We start from the raw sequence: 19,453 nt of genomic DNA on the forward strand, positions 1-19,453 counted from the left end.
AACTTCTTCTGTGACGTCACAACACTGCGTTTTAATGTCTACCTTTAAATCAAAACATCACCGAATACTCATTAGTAACGGGAAACTTTCAAACATTCGGAACACCTCGAGCGACTTCAATTCAATATTCATGCTAAGTAAAACTGAGTCATTACGATTGTTTTTTCAAAGTAAGGCACTTGGCCGATTAACAGTAACAGATTTTTATTCGTATATTCTATTCGAAGTTTTACGAAAAAGGCCGAAAAGTTGCGAATTGTGGTGAAGCTTCAAAGGATCAAGACCAATTTCATATTTTAAGGATCATGTGATTGAGCCTTTATTTTTTAATGATCTAATGACATCATCACGTGACGAAACATTGTTATTTTAGTAGTTCACTCAAATCAGAAACAAGGAATGTCTTCGGTAAATTTTCAACATTCTGCTGTACATGTATGTCCTAAAAAGTGTTAATAAGAACTATTTTGGAGATGTAGTTAAAACTGTTGTAATGATTCACGTTTCAAATCATAAACAGGATCTTTCTTTTAAAACTTAAAATTACGTTATCATATCATTCTATTGAACGGTATTTGTTATGATATTTCATATTCAGAGAAAGTTTATTTGACATTTTATTTGATACCCTACATTAAGTAAAACAGAAAATGAAATGTTGATTCACATGCATGACTATTCATCATTTCAGTTTCCAATTTCACACGATCTTTCAAAGTAAATCATTTAAAATAACTATCATTATAAAATTTTATAAAATTTACGCGATATCAAATTGAAAGTATATGTACACATTTGATTGGCAGAAATAAATAATCTGCAATTACACTGTAGTTGCTATTACTCAATATGTACTATTATAAAAAATAACTCTATCTTCCGGAAATGGTATTTGGCGAGCGTTATTAGAGAGGTCATCACTCATCAGACCTCCTCTCCACAGTGTTGAGAAGGATTACTGGCGGCATCCATTTTTGGTATCAAATTTGAAGTTAACGTATCTCATTTAAAGCCTAAAACACTAGATCCAGTCAAAAAAAATGTTATGCGCATACTCCGCACCAAAATACGACATTACTTAAACGAAATATAAACATCGAGATGAACAAGTCGGTACAAGGAAAAATTGGAAAATATCATTTACACTACTTTAACACTACGGACAGTGGTTTATTCCTTTTATTTCTCTAAATTGTATAAATTAATTATTTTTTTCTGAATAGCGTTTTGCTATTTCATGTTTCGAAAAACAGTAACAGTAAAACATCACCAAGCACTATACTGGCATGCGAGCAGTTTCCGTACAGAAGCAGTACCCGTATTTTTCATTTAAACGCTTGATTTTTACTTGCATTCTTCAAAAATTCATTTCAAATCAAGCAGATACATAAACGAGACAAAATCTAAGTGTCAGTTCGGCAGTACGTATAAAAAGTCTCATTTTAAATCTTTCACCTGTGCGTCGTCAAAACGTGACCTTGTTTTCTCGGGGGGATTCCGTCCTTGCGCGCATGCGCAAAAATACTTACACTTGAGGCTTGTTAAAGGGTTTTCCACTAATACCACCTGTTTACAGATAAGTAGGCAATGTGATGAAAACTTGTTTAATAATCAGAATTTTGACCAATATTACTATATGAAATAATTTTATGGCTTTGATGCGTAAAATATCATGCATACAAGCATGCTATTGCATGTGAATGCGTTGGGGTAACGGTACCGGGTAATAGATACCCGCGTTTAGTCTACGCTCTATTTCCTGAATTACATCTATTTATCTCTTAGATAATGGTCTGTTCAACAATTGTAAATGAAAAATAGGTCCGATATAATAAAATTGTATAATTATAATGGGTTAGATTTTATGTGCGGGAACTACTTCTCTTCATACAAAATAATGGATAATTTCGGTACCCTATATGAGGCCTCATAAGTAAGGGTTATTCTATGTTTAGAACATGATGGAATTTCCATGATTTGTGTGACGAGCCGACATCGATGTGTAAAATTCAAATTTTGGTGAGTGAGCGTAATAAAAAATAATGTTTAAGTAACTATGATTTTTGTACGAGAACTGCTCGCATGCCAGTATATGACCGAGTGAACCTTGTACCGAGATTTCGCTGCTCCAATTGTGTTAACATAACATACAATGACACAACTGTCATCTTGAAAATAGACATCAATAACTATTCTGGCTATTTATTAAACATTTTTTCGAATTTAGCAAAATATTTCTTTAGAAATGGCTATCATGCATTTTATAATGTTAACATATGAGCCGTGCCATGACAAAACCAACATAATGGGTTTATCCAGACCAGCCTGCGCATCCGCGCAGTCTGATCAGGATCCATGCTGTTCGCTATCAGTTTCTCAACTTGTTATTAGAATTCTTTCAGTCGGTTGAAAAAGATACAAAGCGGACACGGAATTTTGAGATTCATGCATAATAAATAAGTGTGGCCTTTACCCAAAGAAGTGTCAACCTCCTCTGTATGTAAATGAAAACAAACAAGCTTATATTTGATAAATGTTTCAGGAGCGACATTAAGCATTCTCAGATTTTTGAAAGACACGCATATTCTTTAAAGACGGATATTTTTAAACACTGTGTTTACATTTTAAAGCTTTGGATTGGCCGAGGGCTCTTATTTATACAGATCACAAAAATGTGAAAGAGAGACCTGTTTAGTAGGGTTGTGTATCCATTACTTAAATGCTTTTCTATCAATGCTTAACAACATGAAACAAGCATCTTTCAAACGCTTGTTTATATTCAGATTTTACACGATTCATTAGAACTTTTTGTGTTAAGTTTAGAACAGCAAAAGTCTTAATAAATTCATGCACACGCCTGTGTGTCAACAATCCTCATTATATATATAAATAATTGTGTATAATCAAAACCACTCAAAGGCCATAAAGAAAGGAATTCTATGGCAAAGATATATTTTTCTAACTGAGGCTGAAAGTGAAGTGAGGTCGGCTGCTTCTGAAACAGTTCAATCGAATTTACACTCATTTGATATCGAAAAATACACGAAAGTAATACACGAGAGAATGTTTCAATGGACTTTATTACAGAAAATAAAATTCAGAAACATTTTTATGACAATAGAACATGTTAAAAATAAAATCGATGCCTAAGCAGAACATGAAAAACAAACGTAAAACAAACAAGCAAAGCAAAAAAGAAAAAGAAAAAAAGCACATACAAATTAACAAAACAAAACAGCAACGAACAACAACAACAAATAACAACAAAACAAACAAACAAAAACACACACACGTTGTTTCTTTCTTCTTCTTGCACTCTGAAATTAAGAAAAAAAATGTAGTAACAAAGGGTTTTCTTTTAAGAAACAATCAGGATAACTTGTTTATTTAATGTTGTATATTTTAAGACATGCTCAGAGAGTATCCGTTACCGAATAGTTCAACTATAATTATGTCCCTTGATCTTTAGAGCGAGGGTAGAAGCCTAATTCAAGTCACTATGGTAACGACAATGGACAAACATGTATATAGTACGACGTTTAAATGCAGATTCTGACATTATTTAGGTTTTGTTTATTTTTAAAATAATATTGCAGAATGCATAACGCAGTGTCCTTACTTTAACATTTCCAACTATTTCAACATTAGATTTAATACAAATAATATTTCTGAATCTTACCTTACACGCTTACAGGTGGAAGACCGTCATCAATGAAGTCATATCCGGTTATGCCAAATGCTTCTGTAAGAATAATCATTCCATGAGTGCAATGTATCAATAACTTTTGTGAATAATATTAATCCACTACAGTTTGAGGGTAAACTACTTGAGATCGTAGATTGCTTTGATTATCTTGGGGTTCAATTTTCATTTAACGGAAAAAAAATTGAGGGCATTTTTTTCAATTTTTGTCATTTTTCAAAAAGTAGAATAATTATTCTGTAAAAACGAAGTGAGCGAATAATGTGAAATTTTGTACACATATATATGGTGTAGCTACACCTACATTGAACAACATTAATCTCAAAAAAAAATTTTTCAGTCCCGTCATGTTAAAAAATCTCAGAGGAGTCCCTTTAAACAAAAATTCTTACCCTTGAATTCTTTGACAGTTCTGTGAGCTCTAATAGCAGACTGGTTGATGTCGGCATCCATCACAATATTTGACAAGCTCTCAGTTACAGCCATGTCAGCAATTTCTGTCAAGTAAATAATTATGTCATGTAATTAATTGCCGAGAAATGCCACGTCAGATTTGAGACTAGATTATCTGCCCTTTACACTAATGGTTACTAAATATAAAATTAATGAGCTCTCTTAGAAATAATCTAATAACTATATCTTTAAAATGCCTTTGATTTGACAATAAGGATAGAGGCACGTTGTTCATGTCATATGTACAAGTATGCGTAGGAAATATGATATAAATGTACAGTACATCAAAAATATAAAAGAAAACTTAATGTTTTGTGCACTCGACACGTTCTTCAACGGACAACAGTACGTTGAAACAGAGGAGATTTTTAAGATTTTCAAAACCCCAAGTAAAGTTCCTGCTAGAAGGTACAAGATATGAATTTATTCACGGCTACTTTGGCGCAAAAACATAACCACTGCATTTAGCTGGCATTGGTGTGACAGGCAAAATGTAATAAATAGGCACACTTCCCACGCCCTTCCTATACTACATTTGAATTATGCATCAACAAAATCACTTACGGCTGATGATACTAGAGGACAATGATATGTTGTCGTCTGCTGGCTTCACTGTTACGGATGTTGTGTTGCTAGGCAACTCCTGTCTCAGAGTGTCGGCTGCCTTGTTTATGATGCATGTCACGTATTCTGCAACTAAAAGAAGATTTTTAACTTTACGCTTTATTAAATATAATTTAGACATAGTTACACACAATACGGCATTACTTAAAGGCACATTGTGTCTCAGAAATGAATACATAAATTCTTCCCTTGAAAGAAAACAACACAAGAAAACACGATTATATTATGTTGTAATACTAGTATTGGATCTCCAGGGAGAGAGAATTATGGGAAAGTGAATAATTTGTTATAGAGGTAAATGAAAACAAAGTTGAACAAAATGTTGTTGTAGTCTTACATTGAATCAGTATGGTTTTGAATGTGACGATCTTTTTTTTTTAAGTATCTATTTCGATAATGAATGCAACATGAAACAAAATCTCCTGTGTGCTATATAGACTATAATGCCGCCTTTATGAGTTAAAAATGGTCTTTTTCAGCGCTCTGACGAAATTTTGAATGATCTTTGAATGATCTTTTTTTTTTCATTCTCACTTTTGGATTTTTTAAATTTTGTGAAATAAAGCAAAAATACATGACTGTATTACCAAGTCTGTCATCTGCTGTGATCTCTGTCTCTGTTGTATTTTCTGCATCGTCTGGAAAAGAATATGTTACCAGACTTTTATACTAGAACTTATTAAAGTTAATCTTAGTTTCATAGTTATTCGTATATTTGATAGAATTAACAAAAAAGACAGACATGGAAAAGATCCATAACTTAATCTTCTTATTTATTTCTACTATAGGTTTTTTGAAGTTCTAGTATTAAGTTAAAAGAAATGGTTTATTATGGGACTTAATTTTGCCATTTTTGACCCTTTTTATACAATCTTTCTTGAACATAAGTCGGCTAATTAACATAATACTAAGTGATTCAAAATTCTTGCCAAACAAATATTACTGCACTAAACTTTGTGAATACATTGCAGCAAGAATTGTTTTAGAAAGCATAATGTACAACTGTAAAACAAGTAACTATACCATTCTTAGATGACAGGTTTTGAGGAATGACTTTGTTTGACTTGTTGGCAATCTTACAGACAACCATGTCGGCAGTACCTGTTTCATTTAACAGGGTTTCTGGGTCAAGAGTCTTGCCTCTTCTTGCATAGTATCTTTGGCGCATGCGGTTTCGAAATCTTGCAAACTGTTAAAGAGACAATGTACCTTACAAGTAAAATCATGCTGATGTCTTAAATAGACTGGTATATCGTTCACTGTTGACTGACTGAATAACAAACAGTGAAGACGATTGTGCCGACTAATCTTGGTCTGCACTGATCACATGGGTAAAGTCTGAACATAGCCGCCACCAGTTAAATAATCTAACTACATGTACTAAGTTAATCATTTTTTTGCTACTTTTTACGACTTTTAAATCAAAGAAGAACTTATTATTTCCTCTAGAACATTACCAACACTGCTTATGTATGGATCTTTAAGAATCATTAAAATCTTATAATTATCTTTTCATTTACTATTTAATCAATTATTATTTATCATCTTTTATCATTTAATCATAACTACCATAATAATAATAATAATAATAATAATAATAATAATAATAATAATAATAATGATAATAATGATAATAATAATAATAATAATAATAATAATAATAATAATAATAATAATGATAATAATAATAATAATAATGATAATGATAATAATAATAATAATGATAATAATAATAATAATAATAATAATAATAATAATAATAATAATAATAATAATAATAATAATAATAATAATAATAATAATAATAATAATAATAATAATAATAATAATGATAATAATAATAATAATAATAATAATAATAATAATAATAATAATAATAATAATGATGATGATGATGATGATAATAATAATAATAATAATAATGATAATAATAATAATAATAATAATAATAATAATAATAATAATAATAATAATAATAATAATAATAATAATGATGATGATAATAATAATAATAATAATAATAATAATAATAATAATAATAATAATAATAATAATAATAATAATAATAATAATAATAATAATAATAATAATAATAATAATAATAATAATAATAATAATAATAATAATGATAATAATAATAATAATAATAATAATAATAATAATAATAATAATAATAATAATAATAATAATAATAATAATAATAATAATAATAATAATAATAATAATAATAATAATGATGATGATGATGATGATGATGATGATGATGATGATGATAATAATAATAATAATAATAATAATAATAATAATAATAATAATAATAATAATAATAATAATGATGATGATAATAATAATAATAATAATAATAATAATAATAATAATAATAATAATAATAATAATAATAATAATAATAATAATGATAATAATAATGATGATAATAACAACAGTCATCATCATCATCATCAATATTATTATCATTATTACATTATCATTATTATTATTTTTATCACTTTTTTTATTTGTTATTATTATAATTATCATCCTTGAGCTCTTTAACTTTTTTTCTTAAAATCTCAGTGCATTATTTCCAAGTTTTATTTTCTTGAAATATTTTGGCTCATCTGCGGGCATAAAGCTTTAAATTTACCAAAGTTATTCGTGCTTCCCTAAATTAAGCACAAAAGCTCTAATTTAATCATCTAAATTGAATGTTTTAATACCATAATTCTACTCACCCTTTCGTTGCAAGACTTCTTTAAACTTATGAGCCAAACGAAACAGCCTCGATTTTCACTAGCCATTAATTTCCCATGTTTTAATGGTTTAAAAACAACTGGTGTATTTTTTCCGGACGCAATATGACGTTGCTATGAGTAATGAGTAACGTCAACTTCTTCTGTGACGTCACAACGCTGCGTGTTAATGTCTACCTTTAAATCAAAACATCACCGAATACTCATTAGTAACGGGAAACTTTCAAACATTCGGAACACCTCGAGCGACTTCAATTCAATCTTCATGCTAAGTAAAACTGAGTCATTACGATTGTTTTTTCAAAGTAAGGCACTTGGCCGATTAACAGTAACAGATTTTTATTCGTATATTCTATTCGAAGTTTTACGAAAAAGGCCGAAAAGTTGCGAAATGTGGTGAAGCTTCAAAGGATCAAGATTAAGGATCATGTGATTGAGCCTTTATTTTTTATGATTTAATGACATCAATACGTGACATTAAAATATGAAACATTGTTATTTTAGTAGCTTATAATAAAATCAGATTATTTATTCCACTCAAATAAGAAACAAGGAATGTCTTGTCATTAGAACGTCCATTCGGTAAATTTTCAACATTTGCTGTACATGTATGTCCTAAAAAGTGTTAATAAGAACTATTTTGGAGATGTGGTTAAATCTGTTGTAAATTGCAATGATTCACGTTTCAAATCATAAACAGGATCTTTCTTTTAAAACTTAGATAATATTACGCTATCATATCATGCTATTGAACGGTATTAATTTTATTTTGATATTTCATATTCAGAGAAAGTTTATTTAACATTTAATTTGATATCCTACATTAAGTAAAACAGAAAATGAAATGTTGATTCACATGCATGACTATTCATCATTTCAGTTTCCAATTTCACACGATCTTTCAAAGTAAATCATTTAAAATTACTATCATTATAAAATTTTATAAAATTTACTCGATCTTAAATTGAAAGGATATGTACAAATTTGATATGCAAATATAAATAATCTGCAATTACATTGTAGTTGTTATGACTCAATTTGTACTATTATAAAAATAAACTTTGTCCCGGAAATGTTATTTGGCGATCGTTAGTGTTAAATGTTGTTGTTGTTGTTCTGCTGCTAATGGCTGTTGTTGGTGGTGGTGATGATGGTAGTTAAGGTTTTGAATGACGGGCGATTTTCTAAAATAACGTGAATAAAAAAATAAACGACTAAATATAAGCATCAGGTTTTTCTATTATAGAAGAGAGTTAATGCACCTTGTTTCGTGCAGAAGCACTAACACGCATTTAAAGGTCAGGGATTTTGTAAGTCTGAAGGCGTAACCCCCGAGTATAAATCAGATTGCCAAGTGTTTTGATGTTCTTTCTCCAAACATAAAAACACGTTCCCTGTTGTCACAATATGAAACCCCAGAAAAAAAGTAACCAAATGACCGAGCATCTGAATATGATATTTCTGTCGCTCCCCCTTTCTCTGTCGTCACAATAAGTAAACCCCAGCAAAAATGAGTCAATCGGCATGCTCTGGAGTGCGGGTAACTAATACCTGCACTCCAGTTAACGTACTGTGCTTGTATATGTATACGATTTAACTCTGACACATTTTCAACAGAAAGATCCCCAAACTATGATACAAGTAATAGAAAGAGCATCGAAACACGAGGCTATCTGATTTGTACGAGGGGGGCGTAGCCCCCGAGTATTTATCAGATTGCCGAGTGTTTTGATGTTCTTTCTCTTTTGTATCATAATCAAACATTAAAACACGTTCCCTGTTGTCACAATATGAAACCCCGGGAAAAAGTAACCAATGAACGAGCATCTGAATATGATATTTCTTTCGCTTTTCCTTTCTCTTCCGTCACCAGCAAAAATGAACCAATCAATGGGTATGCTCTGGAGTGCGAGTAACTAATACATGCACTCCAGTTAACGCACGGTGCATGTATATGTATACGATTTAACTCTGACACATTTTCAACAGAAAGGTCTCCAAACTACGATACAATAAATAGATATCGCATGGTTTGGAATATTTTCTTTATTCTTTTTAACGATAATGTGAGCAGAAATTTACGGTAAAGAAATCACTAAAGGTATGTTTCTATGTAAATGAAAACAAACAAGCTTATTTTAGATAAAAGTTCCAGCAGCGTAATTCAGCATTCTTAGATTTTTGGGGAAAAAAAAACAAAACAAAAAAACAAACAAAAAAAAAACCCGCATGTTTTATAAAAACGGATATTTTTAGAAACTGTGTTTATATTGTAAGCTTTGTTTTGGTCGAGGGCTCTCATTTATACAGATGACCAAAATGTGAAAAATAGACCTGTTTAGTAAGGTTGTGTATCCATTATTTAAATGTTTTTCTATCATTACACAACAGCATGTAACAAACATTTTTTCAAACTCTGATTATGTTCAAAAGCATCAAAAACAAACATATTTCAAATGCTTGTTTATATTCAGACTTAACACGTTTCATTAGAATTGTTTGTGTAAAGTTTAGAACAGCAAAAATCTTAACAACATCATTCACACCCCTGTGTGTCAACAATCGTCATATAAATTAGTGTGTATATTCAAAAGTACTTTAACGGCATAAAGAAAGGAATTCTATGGCATAGATATTTTTCTAATTGAGGCCGAAAGTGCAGTCAGCTGCTTCTGAAACAGCTCGAACGAATTTATTGTCATTTGATGTTATAAAAAATACACGAGAGTATGTTTCAATGGACTTTATTGATGAAGATAAAATTCAGAAACATTTTTATGACAATAAAAAATGTTAAAAATAAAATCAATGCCTAAGCAGAACATGAAAAAACAAACGTAAAACAAACAAGCAAAGCAAAAAAAAAAATAATTAACAAAATAAAACAAAATAACAACAAATAACACCAAAACAAACAAACAAAAACACACACACACGTTGTTTCTTTCTTTTTCTTGTACTCTGAAATTAAGAAAATCAAACTGAGTGTGCATGTAGTAACAAGGGGCTTGTTCTTAAGAAACGATCAAAGTAACTTATTTATTTAATGTCGTATATTTTAAGACATGCTCAGAGAGTATCTGTTACTGAATAGTTCAACTATAATTATGTCCCTTGATCTTTAGAGCCAGGGTAGAAGCCTAATTCAAGTCACTATGGTAACGGCAATGGGCAAACATGTATATATAGTACGACGTTTTAAAATGCAGCTTCTGACATTAGTAATGTATTGTTTATATTTAAAATAATATTGCAGTAAGCATAATGCAGTGTCCTTACTTTAACTTTTACATTTCCAACTATTTCAAGATTGAATTTAATACATGTACAAATAATGATTTCTAAAAATTTACCTTACCCCGCTTACTGGGGGAAGACCTTTAAAAATGACGTCATACCCGGTTTAATCCCAAATGTTTTCTGTAAGAAAAATCTTTCCCATGAGTTCAATGTATAAATAACTTTTTTTTATTACACACTCAAGTTTTAAACAGAGCATTTTTTAAAAACCCATACCCTCCCCGAACCCTTTTCTTTTCCCGCCCGTTTTAAAACGCCATTTCATTTCATAAGCGAATTTTTGTTTCAAAAACTTTTGAAACTTTTTTGGGTTTTGTCAAAAATATTAAAGGAACTCAACTGAGGTCCAAATCAGGCAAATTTCTAAAACATAAACTTTGAATTTCTAACAAAGATCAGCTTGGGCAATTAAAACAATATGATATGCAAAAGATAATCAAGAAATATACCTATAAGTTAATCAAGAAATATACCTATAAGTAAAATATAAATATCGTGTTTATTTCTCAGCCCAATTTGAGGGCAATTCTTCAAAAGTAGAAAAATTATTCTGGAAAAAACGGAGTGGGCGAATAATGTAAAATTTTGCACACTAGCTATTATTTGTGTACACCTACATTGAACAACATAAATCTCGAAAAATCTTTTCCAGTCCCGTCATGTTAAAAAATCTCAGAGGAGTCCCTTTAAACAAAAATTCTTACCCTTGAATTCTTTGACAGTTCTAGGAGCTCTAGTAGCAGACTGGTTGATGTCAGCATCCATCATAATATTTGACAAGCTCTCTGTTACAGCCATATCAGCAATTTCTGTCAAGTAAATAATTATGTCATGTTATTAATTGCCGAGAATAATAACATCTGTCATATTTTGCGGTTCGGATCGGAATATCCGTCCCGAGGTGACCCGCCCATTGGGCGGTAACGAGGCTTGCCGAGTTACAGCCCATGGGCGGGTGACCGAGCGACGGATATTCCGATCCGAACCGCAAACATATGTCAGATATTTTTTCTTGCATATTCTACCATATTCCATTATATTTTAAATTCTTTATCTTTATTTTCAATGAAAATGTATATCATTACAACTGTAACTACTTTCATTCAACAGCGTATGAATTACAAAATCATTCATAACGGTAAAATGACGTCCATCTTTAATCGTGCCATTGTACAGCACGCGACTTCATCTGGAACCCCCCCTCCCCCCCCCCCCATGCCAGATGAAATTTCCGGCATGGGTAAAACTAACTGAAACGCCAGTCTGATATGCAAGAAATGCCACGTCAGATTTGAGACTAGATAATCTGCCCTATACACGAATGGTTACTAAATAAAAATGAGCTCTCTTAGAAATAATCTAAGAACTATTCTTTAAAATGCCTTTGATTTGACAGTAAGGTTTCGTAAAAGGGTAGAGGCACGTTGTTCAGGATCCATGTCATATGTACAATAATGCGTAGGACTATGATATAGAATAAACATCAAAAATAACAAAAAACACTTTATGTATTGTGCACTCGACACGTTCTTCAACGGACAACAATGCGTAGAAACAGCGGAGACTTTTAAGATTTTCAAACCCCAAGTAAAGGTCCCCGCTAGAAGGTAGCTGTGTGTCGCTGACTTATTTCCGGACATTTCAAAAAGCGCAAAAACATAACCACTGCATTGAGCTGGCAGTGGGATGACAGGCAAAATGTAATAAATAGGCACACTTCCCACACCCACTCCTACCACGGACATTGTTATAATTGACTTATACATCAACACAATTACTTACGGCTGATGATACTAGAGGACAATGATATGTTGTCGTCTGCTGGCTTCACTGTTATGGGAATTGTATTGTTAGACAACTCCTGTCTCAGAGTGTCGGCTGCCTTGTTTATGATGCATGTAACGTACTCTGCGACTAAAAAATATTTTTAATTTTAATTTCGTTAGGCTTTATTTAATGTAATTTAGACATAGTGTCACACAATACGGCATTACTTAAAGGCACATTGTGTCTCAAAAATGAATAAATAATTTCTTCTTTACGATTATAATATGTTGTATTATTGGATATTTTAAAAACGTGTTAGATGCTTAACACTCGGAGGGAGACAGATAGTATTATGGGTAGTGAAATTAAATGTTATAGAGGTAGCAAAATGAAAACAAAGTGAAATTTCGTCTTCTTTATAAAATACTTAATTACTTTAACTATACTAATAGCCAAAATGCAAAATGTAAAGGCTAACTCAGCTATATGACAAATTAACACTGTGAAAAAGAAACATAAGATAAAGCTCCTGAAAAATAGAAAATGTAACATTTTTCGGGCCTTAAATAGGAGTTATTGTTGTTGATGTTTTGGCCTTACATAGTATCAGTATGGTTTTAAATGTGACGATCAAATTTTAATTAAAATACATGTACATTAAATTTCGATAATGAATGCAACATTACGCAAAATCTCTTGTTTGCTTTATAATACTTTAATGGGTTTTTTTTATGAGCTGCATGTGACCAAATTTTGAAAGATCTTTTTTTTACTTTTTAAATATTAAAGACAAATACTGAAATGTAAAAATAGTAACAAACTATACATGACTGTATTTACCAAGTTTGTCGTCTGCTGTGGTATTGTCGTCTGCTGTGATTTCTGTCACTGTTGTATTTTCTGTATCAACAGCAGCGTCTGAAAAAGAATTTTGCTTCAGTTTTATTCGTAAATTAATAGAATTAATGAAATCAAAGACAGACATATGAAAATGATTCTAAAACTTAGTCTTCGGTATTTTATATCTAATATAGGTTTTTGAAGTTTCAGAAAAAGAAATTGTCTTTTACGGGATTTAATTCTGCCATTTTGACCTTTTTATACCGTCTTTCTTGTACATACATAGGCTGATTCACACAAAACCAAGAGCTTCATAATTCTTGTGGAACAAATATAACTGCACTAAAAGTTGTGAGTATATAGCAGTCATAATTGTTTTAGAAAACAAAATGTACAAGTAAGTAACTATACCATTCTTAGATGACACGTTTTGAGGAACGACTTTGTTTGACGTGCTGGCAATCTTACAGACGACCATGTCGGCAGTACCTGTTTCATTTAACAGGGTTTCTGGGTCAAGAGTCTTACCTCTTCTTGCATAGTATCTTTGGCGCATGCGGTTTTCGAAATCTTGCAAAACTGTTAAAAGAGACAATGTACCTTACAAGTAAAATCATGCTGATGTCTTAAATAGACTGGTATATCGTTCACTGCTGACTGACTGAATAACAAACAGTGAAGACGAATGTGCCGACTAATCTTGGTCCGCACTGATCACATGGGTAAAGTCTGTACATAGCCGCCAGTAGTTAAATATCTACCTACTAAGTTAATCAATTTTTTTGCTACTTTTTACGACTTTTAAATCAAAGAAGAACTTATTATTTCCTCTAGAACATTACCAACACTGTTTATGTATGGATCTTTAAAGAATCATTAAAATCTTATAATTATCTTTTCATTTACTATTTAATCAATTATTATTTATCATCTTTTATCATTTAATCATTATAACAATAATAATAATAATAATAATAACAATAATAAAAATAATAATAATAAAAATAAAAATAATAATGATGATGATGATCATAATAATAATAATCATCATCATCTTCAATATTATTATCATAATCACATAGGCCTATCATTATTATTATTTTATCACTTTTTTATTTGTTATACAATTATCATCCTTGAGCTCTTTAACTTTTTTTCTTAAAATCTCATTATTTTCAAGTTTTATTTTCTTGAAATATTTTGGCTCATCTGGAGGCATAAAGCTTTAAATTTACCAAAATTATTCGTGCTTCCCTAAATTATGCACAAAAGCTCTAATTTAATCATCTAAATTGAATGTTTTAATACCATAATTCTACTCACCCTTTCGTTGCAAGACTTCTTTAAACTAATGAGCCAAACGAAACAGCCTCGATTTTCACTAGCCATTAATTTTCCATGTTTTAATGGTTTAAAAACAACTGGTGTAATTTTTCCGGACGCAATATGACGTTGCTATGAGTAATGAGTAACGTCAACTTCTTCTGTGACGTCACAACGCTGCGTGTTAATGTCTACCTTTAAATCAAAACATCACCGAATACTCATTAGTAACGGGAAACTTTCAAACATTCGAAACACCTCGAGCGACTTCAATTCAATCTTCTTGCTAAGTAAAAACTCAGTCATTACGATTGTTTTTTCAAAGTAAGGCACTTGGCCGATTAACATCCACAGATTTTTATTCGTATATTCTATTCGAAGTTTTACGAAAAAGGCCGAAAAGTTGCGAAATGTGGATCAATTTAAGGATCATGTGATTGAGTCTTTATTTTTTATGATTTAATGACATCATTACGTGACATTAAAATATGAAACATTGTTTTTTTTTAGTAGTTTATAAGTAAATCAGATTATTTATTCCACTCAAATAAGAAACAAGGAATGTCTTTCCATTAGAACGTCCATTCGGTAAATTTTAAACATTCTGCTGTACATGAATGTCCTAAAAGTGCTAAAAAGAACTATTTTGGAGATGTGGTTAAAACTGTTTTAATGATTCACGTTTCAAATCATAAACAGGACCTTTTAAAACTTAAAATTACGTTATCATATCATATCATTCTATTGAACGGTATTTGCTATGATATTGCATATTCATTTGACATTTAATTTGATACCCTACATTAAATAAAACAGAAAATGAAATGTTGATTCACATGCATGACTATTCATCATTTCAGTTTCCAATTTCACACGATCTTTCAAAGTAAATCATTTAAAATAACTATCATTATAAAATTTTATAAAATTTACGCGATATCAAATTGAAAGGATATGTATATGTACACATTTGATTGGCAGAAATAAATAATCTGCAATTACACTGTAGTTATTATTACTCAATATGTACTATTACAAAAAATAACTCTATCTGCCGGAAATGGTATTTGGCGAGCGTTATTATCATCAGAACACCTCTCCACAGTGTTGATAAGGATTACTGGCGGCATCCATTTTTGCGTATAAAAATTTGAAGTTAACGTATCAAAGAAGTTAACGTATCTCATTTAAAGTCTAAAACACTAGACCCAGTCAAAAAAATGTTATGCGCATACTCCGCACCAAAGATACGACATTACTTAAAAACGAAATATAAACATCGAGATGAACAAGTCGGTACAAGGAAAAGTTGGAAAAATATCATTTATACTACTTCAGCACTACGGACAGTGGTTCATTCCTTTTATTTCTCTAAATTGTATAAATTAATTATTGTTTTCTGAACAGCATTTTGCTAAATATTTCAAGTTTCAAAAAATAGTAACAGTAAGCCAAAGCACCAAGCACTATATATGACCGAGTGAACCATGTACCGAGATTTCGCTGCTCCAGTTAACATAACATAAAATGACACAACTGTCATCTTGAAAATAAACATCAATAACTATTCTGGCTATTTATTTAACATTTTTCGAATTTAGCAAAATATTTCTTTCATGCATTTTATAATGTTTACATATGAGCCGTGCCATGACAAAACCAACATAATGGGTTTGCGACCAGCATGGATCCAGACCAGCCTGCGCATCCGCATCAGGATCCATTCTGTTCGCTTACCAACTCTATAACAAGTAGAGAAACTGATGCTTGTCGCAAACCCACAAGTAGAGAAACTGATGCTGGTCGCAAACCCATTATGTTGGTTTTGTCGTGACGCGGCTCATATTGGTTTTAGAGCGTGTCAGATGCTTGTTACCTGAAGAAATTAGTGCTAAATGTGAAATAATTGTAATAATTAAAGTGCAGCAAAACATTTAAAAAGTAGTATGTTAACTTTCATACAAAATGCTAAATCAATATAACTGAAATATAATTGCTAAAATGTAACAGAATGAAATGAATGTTCAGGAAAGTAGCTAATGAGTTACTTTTTTTTGGAACTTAAAAAATAAAAATCTTCTCAGAAATAAAATTAAAAGCATTTCTGGGACATAAAGAGCCTTTAACCTCTTACTTCCGTGTCAGGTGGCTGTTTTCCCGGGTTTCCGAAAAATGTTTTGATGTAATAAGTGATGCCGGGAAGAAGTGGAGAATCAACCGGAAATGACAAACATTAAAATCCATGAGCGCTTGCCATAACTGCATGTAGAATTAACGGGCTAAACCGATATGTTCATGTACCTTAATCAAGTCTAACCGACTTTATTTTGTTAAGGTCGTTTATTGCAGTTACTGGAATTTATATATTTTTTGTTGTTGTTTACAGTGATATTATTCCCATACATATGTATATGGTAGGTGTACGGGCCATAGTCCAATCTGATTTCTAATTAACGCTACATGCAAGAAATAACTTCAGTACATCTGAACTTTAGTCAGATTGAGATATAATCAAAATAACTTCAAATTTAGCCATTTTTTTTTAATTGTATAATTAATTAGTTCATTTGCATTTGCATAACTAAGGTCACAAATACCCTTTGTAAAGTATTCTTAAAGTTCAATTTATGAAAAGAGTGGGACAGTCTTTTTATATTTAGGCACTTGCTATAATTTGAGCCGCGTCATGACAAAACCAACATAATGGGTTTGCGACCAGCATGGATCCAGACCAGCCTGCGCATCCGCGCAGTCTGATCAGGATCCATGCTGTTCGCTTACAGACCCTATAGCTAGTAGAGAAACTGATAGTTGGTGGTCGCAAACCCATTATGTTGGTTTTGTCGTGACGCGGATCATTTATATTTTATCCTAAACGTTTTTCATTATCAAGTATAGGCCAATAACCATTATTTAAGTCAGTCTCTTTTTTTTTTAAATACATAGCCAATTCAGCTAAGCTCGACAACGAAAAATTGGGCATAATGTTACTTTAATTCTATCATTTTGTTATTTTGAAACCTAGAGTTAATCATGCTTGCATTCCTGTACATTTAATGATAAATGATGTAAACAGCATCTAAATAAATAAATAAATAAAATTCATTAACATCTGCAGAAGCACTAAGACTCATTTAAAGGTCAAGCTCGCAGGGCGAGGAATTTGATAGGTCCGAGAGTTTCTTCAGATGTAAATTCACGCAATAAGATGCATTACCGCTATTCTTACATAATGTAATTAATTAGTTAATTAATTATAATCAATTTAAAGAAAATGCCACTACTGGAAGAGTTGGATGAAACGAATTCATGTTCTATCAAAATTAGTCACCTTCGGGACGGGGACAATTTTTACACCAGTGGTAAAATTTGAACAATCTTGGCAAAGAAGTACTAACTATTCCACATCACGTATCAATCCTTTTGGTCTCATGATAACAAACATCCAAAGTCCTCTTAAAAAAATTGCGTGGGTGTCTTATAATAAACTCAAAGTGCATTCTATTGCAACATGAGTACTATTAAACCATTTAAAATAAAAACGTGTGTGTCCTGTTTTCAAGTTGTTTGAATCTTCATGTGACTTATTTATATTTTGTATAAACATAATGTAAACAATGGTGTGGAGGAGGATTTTATTTTGGCGTTTTTGTGGTCTATATATCGCTTTTGTATGTATGGGATTCACACACCAAAAATAATGTTAAAAAAGTATCTTTATAAAAGATATTCGGACGAAATAAAACTACCTTTATTTGCGTAGGTAATTCCGGAGTTTCGTCAAGAAAAAATTAATGCCTAAATGAAAGAAACATTGAAATGGAACTGTCATGTTTTCGTAAATTAACACCGGCATTTTAATGTACACATCAATATAATTCTGCATAAATATACAAAAATTTATATCAATGGAAAACATCAATAATCATTTCAGAACACGAACTCTGAGAGTACAAGAAAAGTTAGGCGTTTTTTATTAATAATTATTTTGATGCCTTTTGCTATTATTTTTTCCTACACATGCGTTTCCGTTTCTCGTTATTTTGGGCAAAACTTACAAAATGTCAGTTTAACTCGGTAAATTCATATCTTGAATGAGATTTTCATTAAAGAATTAATGAATTCTTAAAAGCTTTGTAAAAATGTAAAATCTTTGATTGGAGGAAGCCAGCACGATTCACAGTTCTCAGATATCCGAAAGTTTGTATCCGAAACTTGTTAGGATTAACTTAACATTTAGGCGTGTATATGTTTAGATTATTTTACTTATTTTACAATGGCCAATGAGAATCCCTGATTTCTGATTGTATAATTTTAAAATGACCAATGAAAAGTATACTTATATTCAGTTCTTCCTTGTATAGTTTACAGGAAGTCAAACCGTTCTCAGGCGGATTTAGTCCGAATAATCAATTTTTACCTTAATGTAAATTATAACTGATAAAATATAGAGTTTAAATACTAATAAATTTCATCTCAAAAACATAAATAACTTGCAGCTTTTTTCATACCTTGTGCTGTCAATTAAGTTTTGAACATTTTTTTCTCTCTTTCAGTTGATAATTCTATAAAAAAATTATTAAAATAAGAAACTCATTGCCTAACATATAACAAAGATCTGCAGTTGCGTTAAATTGTTCTGTTCTGTCCTGTTTAGACATATAAATTAATGTTCGTTTGGACATAATCTGTT

The 19,453-nt window shown here is 30.9% G+C and overlaps 1 long non-coding RNA gene across 1 annotated transcript; it reads right to left on the minus strand.

The window, feature by feature from the left end:
- Window positions 1-3,097: 3,097 nt before the first annotated feature.
- Window positions 3,098-4,853, minus strand: LOC132738244 (uncharacterized). The gene is made up of 4 exons (XR_009626844.1): window positions 4,721-4,853; window positions 4,096-4,200; window positions 3,680-3,742; window positions 3,098-3,317 (listed from the first exon to the last, which is right to left on the minus strand). It is a non-coding gene; the product is annotated as an uncharacterized LOC132738244 (long non-coding RNA).
- Window positions 4,854-19,453: the final 14,600 nt, after the last annotated feature.

The sequence above is a fragment of the Ruditapes philippinarum genome, unplaced genomic scaffold, assembly GCF_026571515.1.
Source record: "Ruditapes philippinarum isolate M1 unplaced genomic scaffold, ASM2657151v2 ctg1734_1_1_1_1, whole genome shotgun sequence".
Classification (NCBI taxonomy): Eukaryota; Metazoa; Mollusca; class Bivalvia; order Venerida; family Veneridae; genus Ruditapes; species Ruditapes philippinarum.